Here is a 10,280-nt window from a genome sequence, read left to right as displayed (position 1 = left end):
GCCTGCCTGATGTCTCAGCCAGCGTCCCGTCCCCAGCCGACTCTGCGGATCCTGCTAGGTGGCGGCCTGAGTCCGCACCTTTCTCCCCTTGATAAACACCAAACCAAACTGCGAGTCAAGTCGAGGGACCCAGGCAGAGCTGGGATCTGCTCCTGGAACGAAGAGTAAAGTTCTTAGGCTGTAACCTCAGGACAGGATAATTCACGCGAGCGGGAGAGGACCCAGAGGATGGTCAGGGTGGGTATGCGAAGGTCAGTAAGTGCACCGGTGTCCCCAGACTGATTTTTGGAGGGGTGGGATTCTGCGGGGAGGGGAAAGGGGCCATCGCACAAACCTGGGCCGTTCTGGGGTCGGAGGGGGGCGATGCGCTGGGGGACACGCTCATGCTCATGGGTGTGACATTCCGAACGTGCGCGTGCAAATGTGTGTGACTGCACGGCGGCTGCTCTCGCGGCCCGCTCTGCCCAGCTCCGCGCGCTGCGGCGGTCAGCTTGAGTACACTCGGCTCGGGGGTGCTGCAGGTTAAGGTGAGGCGTTTATAGTTTCCCCAGCCACGCAGTATCCCAGGAGGGAGCTGCAGGGGGCCAAGCTGTGCGTTGCTGGCGTTTCTTTCGAGAGCTGGGCCCCGGGGTCTTCGCGTGCGCACCCCAAGCTGGGCGCGCGACTGCCCTAGGGCGCGGACGGGCGTTGGGCAAACCCAGGGCGGGCGCACGCACGCGTCTACGCTGTGTGCACTTGGTTTTATTTGCGTGCAGCCGAGCGACAGGCACTCCACTGAGCGCTTTTATGTCCCCCAGCAGCCTCCACGCCCCGCTGCAGGCGACCCAGCTGTGCGGTTTGCGAGGGCTCAGCTCTCTGCAGGCGCAGACGGGCTCCCAGACCCAGTGTGAGCTCTGACTTGCGGACCAAAAAGGAGACCCGGGCAGCTCCGGGGTAGGGCTTCGGGAAACCCTAGGTGTGCCCTAGGCGGCTCATCCCCGCCTCGGGGTGAATACGGGGGCCCTTTACTCCTGGCTATAAACACCGTGGCAGAGGCAGAGAGGCCACGCGGGCCTTTCCGGACTCGAAGGAGTTAATAAAAGGTGTTTTATGGGCGCCAGGAGAAGGTGGGGGAAGTGTGAGCCTCTCCCTACTCTAGCCCCCCTACTTTTTTTCTTTTTTCCCTTTCGCCACCCGCCGCCAGATCAAACAGACCCGCGATTTAACTAGGGCAACACCTCAAGGTAATGAGCGGGCCCGACGCGCCCCTCCCCCGGCTTACAAATGGGGCTGGAGGCCCCCAGACCCCAAGGGAGCAGAAAGAAAAACCCCGGGTTCTTTAGCTTTTAAATTCCACGAACCTTGAATCCTTTTGGAAATGCTAGCATGCGTAGGGAAACGGATCCAGGAAGCAAGCGGCCGGAGGGCCCACATAGCGCTGGATTCGAACCCAGGACTCCAGTTCAGCGTGCACATATGAACCTCTGGCTCTGCACAAGGCCCAGCTCGCGCTATTTTTAGCACGGAGAAGTATCCTAGGCACGGGAGGAATGCGCACCCGTGTCCTGCTTTCTGACGGCCAGAAAAAAGAGAGGGGTACCTACCCAGGGGCACCGCCAACAGGGGCACAACCAGGCCTCTTCAGAAAACCCCATCCAGCTGAACCAAATCATTTTGGGGCACAGAGCGGGCAGACCCCTCATTTGAGTCTGCATGAAGTCTCTTCCCGGTCTCAGAACCCGGATCCGCACGCTGAGTCGGAGCCTTTTGAGGGGATCGCCCCGTACTGTGCCTCTTTTTGCAGTCTACGAACACCCGCGCCATGTACCCTGGGCCTCTCCACGGCAGGAAAAGCCGAGCGGGAGAGGGGGACCGAGCAGCCTGGGGGCCCTCTCCAGCGGGCGCAGGGCTCCCCACGCCAGGCCCGCTCACCCTTCTCTAGCCTGCTCCTTTACAAAGTTCACTCGAGCTTGCGATTATCTTATTCTCTGCCCAGGTTTCAACACAATTGGCCGCACACCTCAAGCCGTTTCTGGCAGAAGCGGGGTTATATTATTTTAAATTAATTGCATTATCTTTTCACATAGAAAAGTGAAATGGCAGTGACCTTAAACTGCGTGAATATTTCATAATGAAACCCTTGACAAAATAAAAAAGAAAAAGAAAAAAAAGAAAACACCGATTCTGCAAGGATTTAATAACAAAACTAGTGGGCTAAGGTTGAAAAACAGGAAAAGACACGATGTGGTTTCTTAGAGAATTAATCAAATAAACGGATCGATCAGGACAGTGAATTATTACTCAGCCATTAGGGGAAAAAAGCGGGAATTGATGTGAAATTTGTCCATGATATATGAAGTGGGGGAACACTTCCCACTATACTAACCACTGTCCACTGTGACCTTTTATATGAAAGTGTAAATAAATATTCATTGAGAAAATGTGGAAAAGTATTCATTAGAAACGTTTGCACCTCTACCCTGGCTTCTGGGACTCAGAGTTATTTTTACTTTTCCTCTTGCTTGGCTATATTTTTTCTAAGTTTTTTTTTACAATGAATAAATATTACTTTTGGGATAAAAATTAAGCTACAATTTCCTTCTGATTTCTCTGACTGCCAGCATACTTTCAACACTGTCTGCAGCTTACTCAACATAAATTTGTCGAGTGCCTTCCACCGGCTAAGCACCATGCGTAGAAATACAGGGAATAAGAGGGGATCCTACTCCAGGTCAGCTGACTAACATGCAAGAGTAAATGTCTGCCTTGAAGAGTTTCGATTCCTTCCATACTGCAGACGTCTTTTACGTTTAAAATTATTCCATCATGAAACAACTAAAAAGCTCAGCGAGCTGTTTATAGCCTTAGTGCAGATTATTTCATGGTAGCCTCACAAGAGTCCTGTGAGGTCAGTGTGAAGGTGGCTGGGGCTGAGGGAGGCCAAGGATTTCGCTCATGGTCAAGTCACAGTCACTTACATGGCAGAGGCGGGCTGAGGGTGGGGCAGAGCGCAGATTTGGCTGATTTCAGAGACCTGGCCTTTCTCTTATTTTTGGGTTGGTACCGGCGATCAAACCCACAACCCCGTGCTTGCCAGGCAGGTGTTTGTGCCACTGAGCTACATCCCCAACTACCTATCTATCTATCTATCTATCTATCTATCTATCTATCTATCTTTGTTTCTTTCCTTCTTTCCTTAAGTTAATTGGCTTTTCTTTATAACTTGGAGCACCTCCATCCACGGTGTGCATGTGTGTGTGTACACATGTGCTTGTGTACGCTTGTGTGCACATGTGTTCACACCAAATACAGTTTCCTCCCTGTGATTTTCTGTAGTCACTGAAATAAGAAAAAGGGGGAAGGAATTCTGGAAAGCAGTTCAGGGTTCCTGCTCGGCCTCCCCTGGAACTCCTGCTGGCGGGCTCTGGGTGGATCTCCCTTTAAAGCCCAGAAAGAGGGCAGGCCACAGAGCTCCGTGTGTTACTCTGAAGCAGCCTCTGTGTTTGTTTGCACAGCTCATTCACCTTTCCAGGGGCTTCCAGAGCCATAAGTGCAAGTTTTCCTCTCCATAACCCAGGAGGGAGCTGATCAGGAACGGGCTCCCTGCGGACAGCTGAGGAGAAGGGGAGCCATAGGCTCCAAAGTCACCCTCTGGGGTCACACAGCCAGGCAGAGGTGGAGCCTGGATTCGCAGGCAGGCGACTGGCTCTGCAGGCTTGGCCTCCGGAGGGCTGCTGTCTCCAGAAGCCACTGGAACCTCCTCTCCCTGCAACTGGCAGTTAAGCTCATGGTCTTGCTAAATCCTCATAAAAGAAACAAAATTACAAAATCAGTCAGCCTCATTTTTAAATGAAAAGTGACTGGGAAGGAAAAAAAAATACACACCCTTAGAAGTGTCTGAAACTAGCCTCCTGATTTAAACCCAATTTGTTTGAAAAAAAATATTTTTTTTCAGCAGAGAGTTTTTACAGCTGAGTTCTCCCAAACCCATAAAAAACAAGGTTTATATGGGAAATAGTGAAAGACTCTTAACTATAATACACAGCGTCTAATGTAAGCAGACACAGACACGATATAAAGCTCCTACCAATGTTAGTAAAACAAACAGAAACGCACATTTATCCCCTCGGAATGGACGACCGAGGCACTGGACTTTAGAGGAGTCCACAAGTCTTAGGTCCATGGAAACAAATCACTGAGATCTCCGTAGGTCTCCGTCCACATGCAAATGCTCCCCTGGTTTTACCAGGGGGATTACAGCCCAGGGTCACCCAGGGAGTGCTGCTTCCTTCCCTGGTTCATGGACCACTTTCTGCCTCTGGAACAGGTACAGAGCAATGCCGGGCCAGTGGCCGTCACAGTGCATTTCTGAACTTCAGCTTCCTCATCTACAAACCAGAGAAAAAGTCTGAGGCCTGACCCCGGGCTCCCTGAGCTGCTCAAGATAGGGGGCTCAAAGCCCTGTACTAGAGTCTGCGGCAAAGCGGTTTGTATTATTTTATGGAACCTGCCCACTGCCTTGGAAGGTTCTTTTAGTTTGTTTGCTTGTTTGGGGAAAGCAAGGGGTGTTGCCAACAGGCTCACGTTTCAGGTACTCGCCCGGGGCACAGAGCCTGATGGTGGGTTCCAGATTCAAAGCCCCTTACTGGGCTTCATCCAGGTGAACACAGGGGTAGGTGGACTGCAGAGCTACCCGTAAGGCAGCATTGTTCCTGAGAAAGACAATGCAAGCTACAAATGTGAGTCATCTGCATAATTAAAAAAAATTTTTTTTTTTGCTTTTTTGAGACAGGGCTCATTATGAAGTCCAGGGTGCCTTTGAACTCGCAGCTATCCTCTTGCCTCGGCCTCCTGAGTGCTGGGATGACAGGTGTGTGCCACTATGCCTGGCCTACAATTAAACATTTTTTTTGGCTGCCACGTTTAAAATGTGCAGAGAAACGGGTAAATTTTAAAATAATATATTCTGTTTAACTCAGAATGCCCCAAATATATTAACACGAACCAATATAGAAATGATTCAGGAGGTGGTCTATATTCTGGTTTTTACACTAAGCCTTCAGAATCAAAGGTTGTGTATTATATTTGTGACACATCTCTGCCTGGATCATGCTTCAAGTATTTCTTCCCGGCAGTCTCCCATTGACAATGCAGGTCTAGAGGTTCACATAGTGGGAGTGTTAATCATATCAATACATGGCTACACTTCTAACCAGCATTTGCTGACACACATCAGCTCATCTTACACGGACAGGCAGGTCTCTTGATGATTACACTGTAAGTGTAAGTGTAAGTGTAAGTGTAAGTGTAAGTGTAAGGATTACACTGCAGAGCTGGGATGCAGACTGAGCTGCCTCCTCCCAAACCTGCAACGCTGCCACCGGCTGAGGTCTACACTCACTCTCAGACATCAGAGGGGCTGGAGTGACCAGAGAGTCCCCTCTGGTCTCTGATCCAAGCCTTTGGGCCCAAGTTCTACAGTCTCTAAGACAGGTCAACACTGCTCTCCCTTGCCCCCTCCCGCAGAACTTTTGTTGGGCTAAAATGGGAAAACATCTTTGAAAGGCTCTGGAAGCATAGAGAACAGAATACAAGAGAGCAGGCCCGGGGTCAACAGGGAGGTCTGGATTGGCCCCCTCAGGCCAGTACTGAAAACCAAAGAGGCTGGCTCCATAGCTGTCTGGCATGGAGGTGGGGTGGGGTGGGGTGTCTTAAACTTTCAGAGCCTGAGCTCTCTTTGGTGAAAGGGAAGGCAGAGCAGCTCACAAGGGATGGAAAGACCCAGAAGGACTTGCTGACCACTGCAGGGCTCTGCACCTGGCCCGGAGGAGGTGGGTGCTGACACAGCTGTTAGGATGGGCTTGGGTGCTGGGCCTGGTACAGCAGGGGAGGGAAGGGGTACGGCTTTCCCTGGCGGTGGGAGGGTGAGAAGTGAGTGTGTGTGGAGTGTGACAGCACTAGTGTGGTGAGAAAAGATGCCGGGAGCCAAGGGAAGGGGACCCCGTGTGCTGAGAGACCCTGGGCATTCCCTTCTTGCTGAATTTTCCTGTCGTCTGGCAAACAGTGGGGTGGGCCAGAGAGCCAAGTCTCTTTATGCATTGCCTGTTTAGGAATTTGGTCATGGCACACATGAAAACATCCACCAAACCCGGCGTCTCTAGGGGGCAGAAAATAAATACCCTTGAGGACGCCTCTCTGGCTCAAGCAGCCACCGGCTAGGACAGGGCGCCACCTGGCGGCCTCTCCGTCCTCTGCGCTCTGGGCGGAGTAACGCAGGAAGACGCCAGGCGCCTCTGCGGGGTGCAGACCTCCGGCAGCTCGCTGTCTAACTCAGGGCAGCTCAGGAGCGCAGAGGGGAGACCTCGAGTTCCCCAAACCAAGAGTGCTGGGTGCAGGCTGGCTGCCAAGGGAATGAGGGGTTGTTACAATCCACACCCTCTTGAGTTCTCTTCCCAGAGGGCCGGGTCTGTGTTTCTTTAACGTGCAAGGTTTAAAATCCATCACCCGCCCCCCCTCGCCCCGACCCTTGAATAGAAGCTGCCGCAAAAGGCGTAATCGCCCCTCCGTAACCGGAAAGCTGTCTGCTCTTACTGCAGGAGGCGGTTTCTCCGGGCAGCCCCAGCGCTGCCTGAGTCCCTCTACAGAGGAAGTTGCATGGTGATGAGGAGGCAGATGGTATGGGTTCGAATCCAAGCTCACCCGGACTGAGCTCCTGGGAGAGTCGCTTTTCTCCTCCGAGCCTCACTTTCCATGACAATCGGGGTGACAGCTCATGCAGGGCTGTATATGGGTTCCCACTGTAAGCATAAATATTCCACGACTGCTGGTATTTCCTAGCAGGTGTTAGGCAAGGCTGCCGTCCTGACCATCTTCTTATGTCCAGCTTTGGAAATATTTCTGGGTAGGAAATATGCATAGTGTGGCGCCTCCTTGGAACTGTTTCAACTGACTCAGCCAAGTTCAACGCCTTCCAGGTCAGATCAACCCCGGGAGGCAGCTTCGCCTCGTTCCATTCGGCTTCGTGGGGGCACGGTTTCTCCTGCAGGCTATTGTGTGCTGATCAGGCGGAGGAGCCTCGTCCTTTGAGCTGCCCTGAGCACAGCTCAGGGTGGCCTCTCCTGCACCCCGGTCCCCTGACCTGTCCTGTCACCGTTCTCCTGCAGAAGGGCCTGCGTTGGCCGCTCCCACTGGCTGTGCAGAGCCAATGCCGCTGGCGGCTGTGAGTGCCCAGGAAGTCTCATTAGCCATCTCCGCTTAATTAAGCTCATTACGCTTGCTAAGCCTCGTTGGCTCTTGTAAGGCTTCACGGCACAGGAGCACAGATTTCCCTTGGAGGGAGTGCTGGGTCTTTCCCAGAGACTGTGGTCTTGCCTGAAGGGACTGCCCTTCACTGGCACCATCTTAGCTTCTCTCTGAGATGCCTGTTCCTACAGGGCAGGTTGGTGACTCGGTGCCACCTGACCATATTTCAGCGCCTGGCTTGGTGTTCAACAGCAGGATATGGGACTCCCAGGTTCAAGTTCCGCCTGCAGTATCTGAGGCTTTCTGGGCGTCACTTATAGGTAGGTTGGGCTGGGCTTCCCCCACTGTCCTCAGATCACCTACCTCCTCCCTCTGGGTTGTGCTCAGGATCCTCTCCTTCCAGGAAACTCCCTTGGTTTCTGGTTTCCAGGATGGCTTTTCCTTCCTGTCTAACTCTAACCCACTCAGATGCCAGATGTGATGGTGCAGCCTGTAATCTCAGCACAAGGGAGGCTGAGACAGGAGGATCACTGTGAGTTCAAGGCCAGCCTGGGCTACATAGTGAAACTCTGTCTCAAAAAAGGAAAAAATACAAGTACAGTGTGGTAAGAAGCTTTAATATACCTATAAGTTCATGATCACATATGATGTGTGTGCATCTTCAGACATATACATGTATACACATATGTAACATTCATATACTGCATATACACATACATATTACATGTAGTATACATAGTATAAATATAAATGGTATTTCTAAACTGATGTTTCCATCATTAAATATTACAATGGTGACGTATACAATACTTTTATTATTTATTTATTTTTTTTTTGGTACCAGGGATCAAACTCATGACCTAGTGCTTGCCAGGTAGGCACTCACACTGCTGAGCTAAATCCCTGGCCCAATACTTTAATTTTGTTTTTTGAGGCAGGGTCTCTGTCTATGTAGTTCAGGCTGGCCTTGAACTCACTATGTAGCCCAGGTTGGCCTTGACCTTGTAGCAATCCTCCTGCCTCAGCCTCCCCAGAGTGCTAGGATTACAGGTGTGCGCCACCACACCCAGCGATACTTTTAAACCAGTCCTCCACTAGGTCGTTTCCAGTGCTTCATTGTTTTGGTTTTGCTTTTCTTCAGTACTAGGGAGTAAGTCTGAAGGCGCTTTGCCACTGTGCTATGGCACTGGCCTTCTTTGTGTTTTTAACTTTGAGACAGGGTCTTGCTCTGTAGCTCAGGTTGGGCTCACTACTGCTCCTCCTGCTTCAGTGTCCAGGTAGCTGGGATTATAGACCTCTGCCACGAAGCCCAGCAGTTCTTTATTATTCTAAGCAACATTCCCATGAAATAGTATCATGCCCAGTTAGTAGGCAGCGCAGCATGGTGAGCTCTGGAACCTGAGTTCGGGTCTCATCCACACCACTTTCTGGCAACCTTGGACCAGGGCTCTCACCTTTCTAGACACAGGGGTAATGACAGTACCCACCTTGTAGGGTTGCGAAGGCATGTGAAGTTTTTAACTGTGAACCAGTTACATAGTAAGTGCTTAGTGAAATACACGGTACCGATCGGGGAGACAGAGGACCAGGACTTGTTTCCGCAACCCCTCCCACACTCCCACTGCATGACCTCGTGTGTCACTGTTTCAAAGCTTCTGACCCTGGAGCAAAGTAGGTGACAGCTACAACACCCACAGGTTGCCCAAGTGCAGCTTGTATTACTGTTGTTTTTACTTCTGTTGTTTTCCACACAGCTCAGGAGTCTGGAGCGTAGACAAGGCGGCCAGTGGTAAGTGCTTGGAGAGTGCTTTGGTATTTTAGTGACGGTGAAAATGATTCATGCCCTCTATAACAGGTTAGACGACACCCAGAGAGCAGGGATGAGAAAGGAACCCAGGTCCAAACCGCTAAGCAGGCCTGGCCATGTCAGCTTCTCGCAGCAGCTCCCTGGACGCCTGAGGTAGCACGGGGCGGGCTGAGGCTGTTTGACAAGTGCACGCTGACCTCAGCCAGGCCAGCTCGTTACGGGGTCCGCTCTGGTGCGCCTCCAGCTGACCTCTGACAGTTTCATTAACCCCATTAAATCACGCAGGTGCCTTTGTGCCACCTGCACTTGCTAACATCCGTTCAGCTCCGCTGAGTTAAAACCTGGCTGCAAGGTTGGCTGTACCTTGTTAACCTCCATTAAAACCTATTAAATTTCCTAACGAGGATCTCAGTGACTTCTCCGAACCCCTCATTAAAACTGAGTAAATCCTGGTGATCAGGATCAGGGTCAGGGTGACTTATGGCGGCCTTCTGAGCGCTTGGACGCGGGGTTGACAGCAGGTCCCCAGGGCCAGATGCACCTTGGAGCTGGTCCCAGAAGTGGCTCTGGCGCTCGTGTTTCTTGGGCAAACCCCTCAACGTCTCTGAGTCTACTTCCACCTCCATAAAAGGGAGTTAGTAACAGCTGCCACTTTATACACTTCTAGTGAGATTAAGCAAATTAATATACATAAAAGTATTAACTAACATGCACTCCGTGCTTGAAAGCTGTTATTACTCCTGGATGCAGAAGAGCCTGGTAAACTTGAAAGAACAAAATATCCCTGTTTAGTAAAAGGGGTTCAATCTCACCTGTTCGTAGCATCCCCCTATATGCTGGGCATCTTTTTAGGTCTGAGGTTTTATTTTGTGGTACTGGGAATCGAACTCAGGACTTTGCCCTCACCAGGCAGGTGCTTTATGCCGCTGATTCTCTGTCCTCAGGCCATGCTGGGTATCTTTTAGGCGCTGAGGGTTGTTTTCTTTCTGCTTTTGTCCACACAGAGGCTGCTCGCCCACTCGAGTGGTTTGTGGTGTTTGTGGCCAGACCTGGCACTGTCTGCTGGGGCTCAGCTCCTTCTGAGCTGTCTGATGTCCTCAGCACTTTGCTCCCCCAGGCCTCAGGGTTTCAGACTCAGCCATTCTTGAACCTGGATGTTGGAATGACGGATCTCAGGGGCTCCCCTCGTTTTGTAGATTTCATCCAGAGCTGGGAGCTTGCGCTTAGATGAAGCTGCTGCTCCCAGGTCTGG

The sequence above is a fragment of the Cavia porcellus genome, unplaced genomic scaffold, assembly GCF_034190915.1.
Source record: "Cavia porcellus strain 051 isolate PalLab524CR breed Dunkin Hartley unplaced genomic scaffold, mCavPor4.1 scaffold_19, whole genome shotgun sequence".
In the NCBI taxonomy this organism is placed as follows: Eukaryota; Metazoa; Chordata; class Mammalia; order Rodentia; family Caviidae; genus Cavia; species Cavia porcellus.
This window is presented reverse-complemented; position numbering follows the sequence as displayed.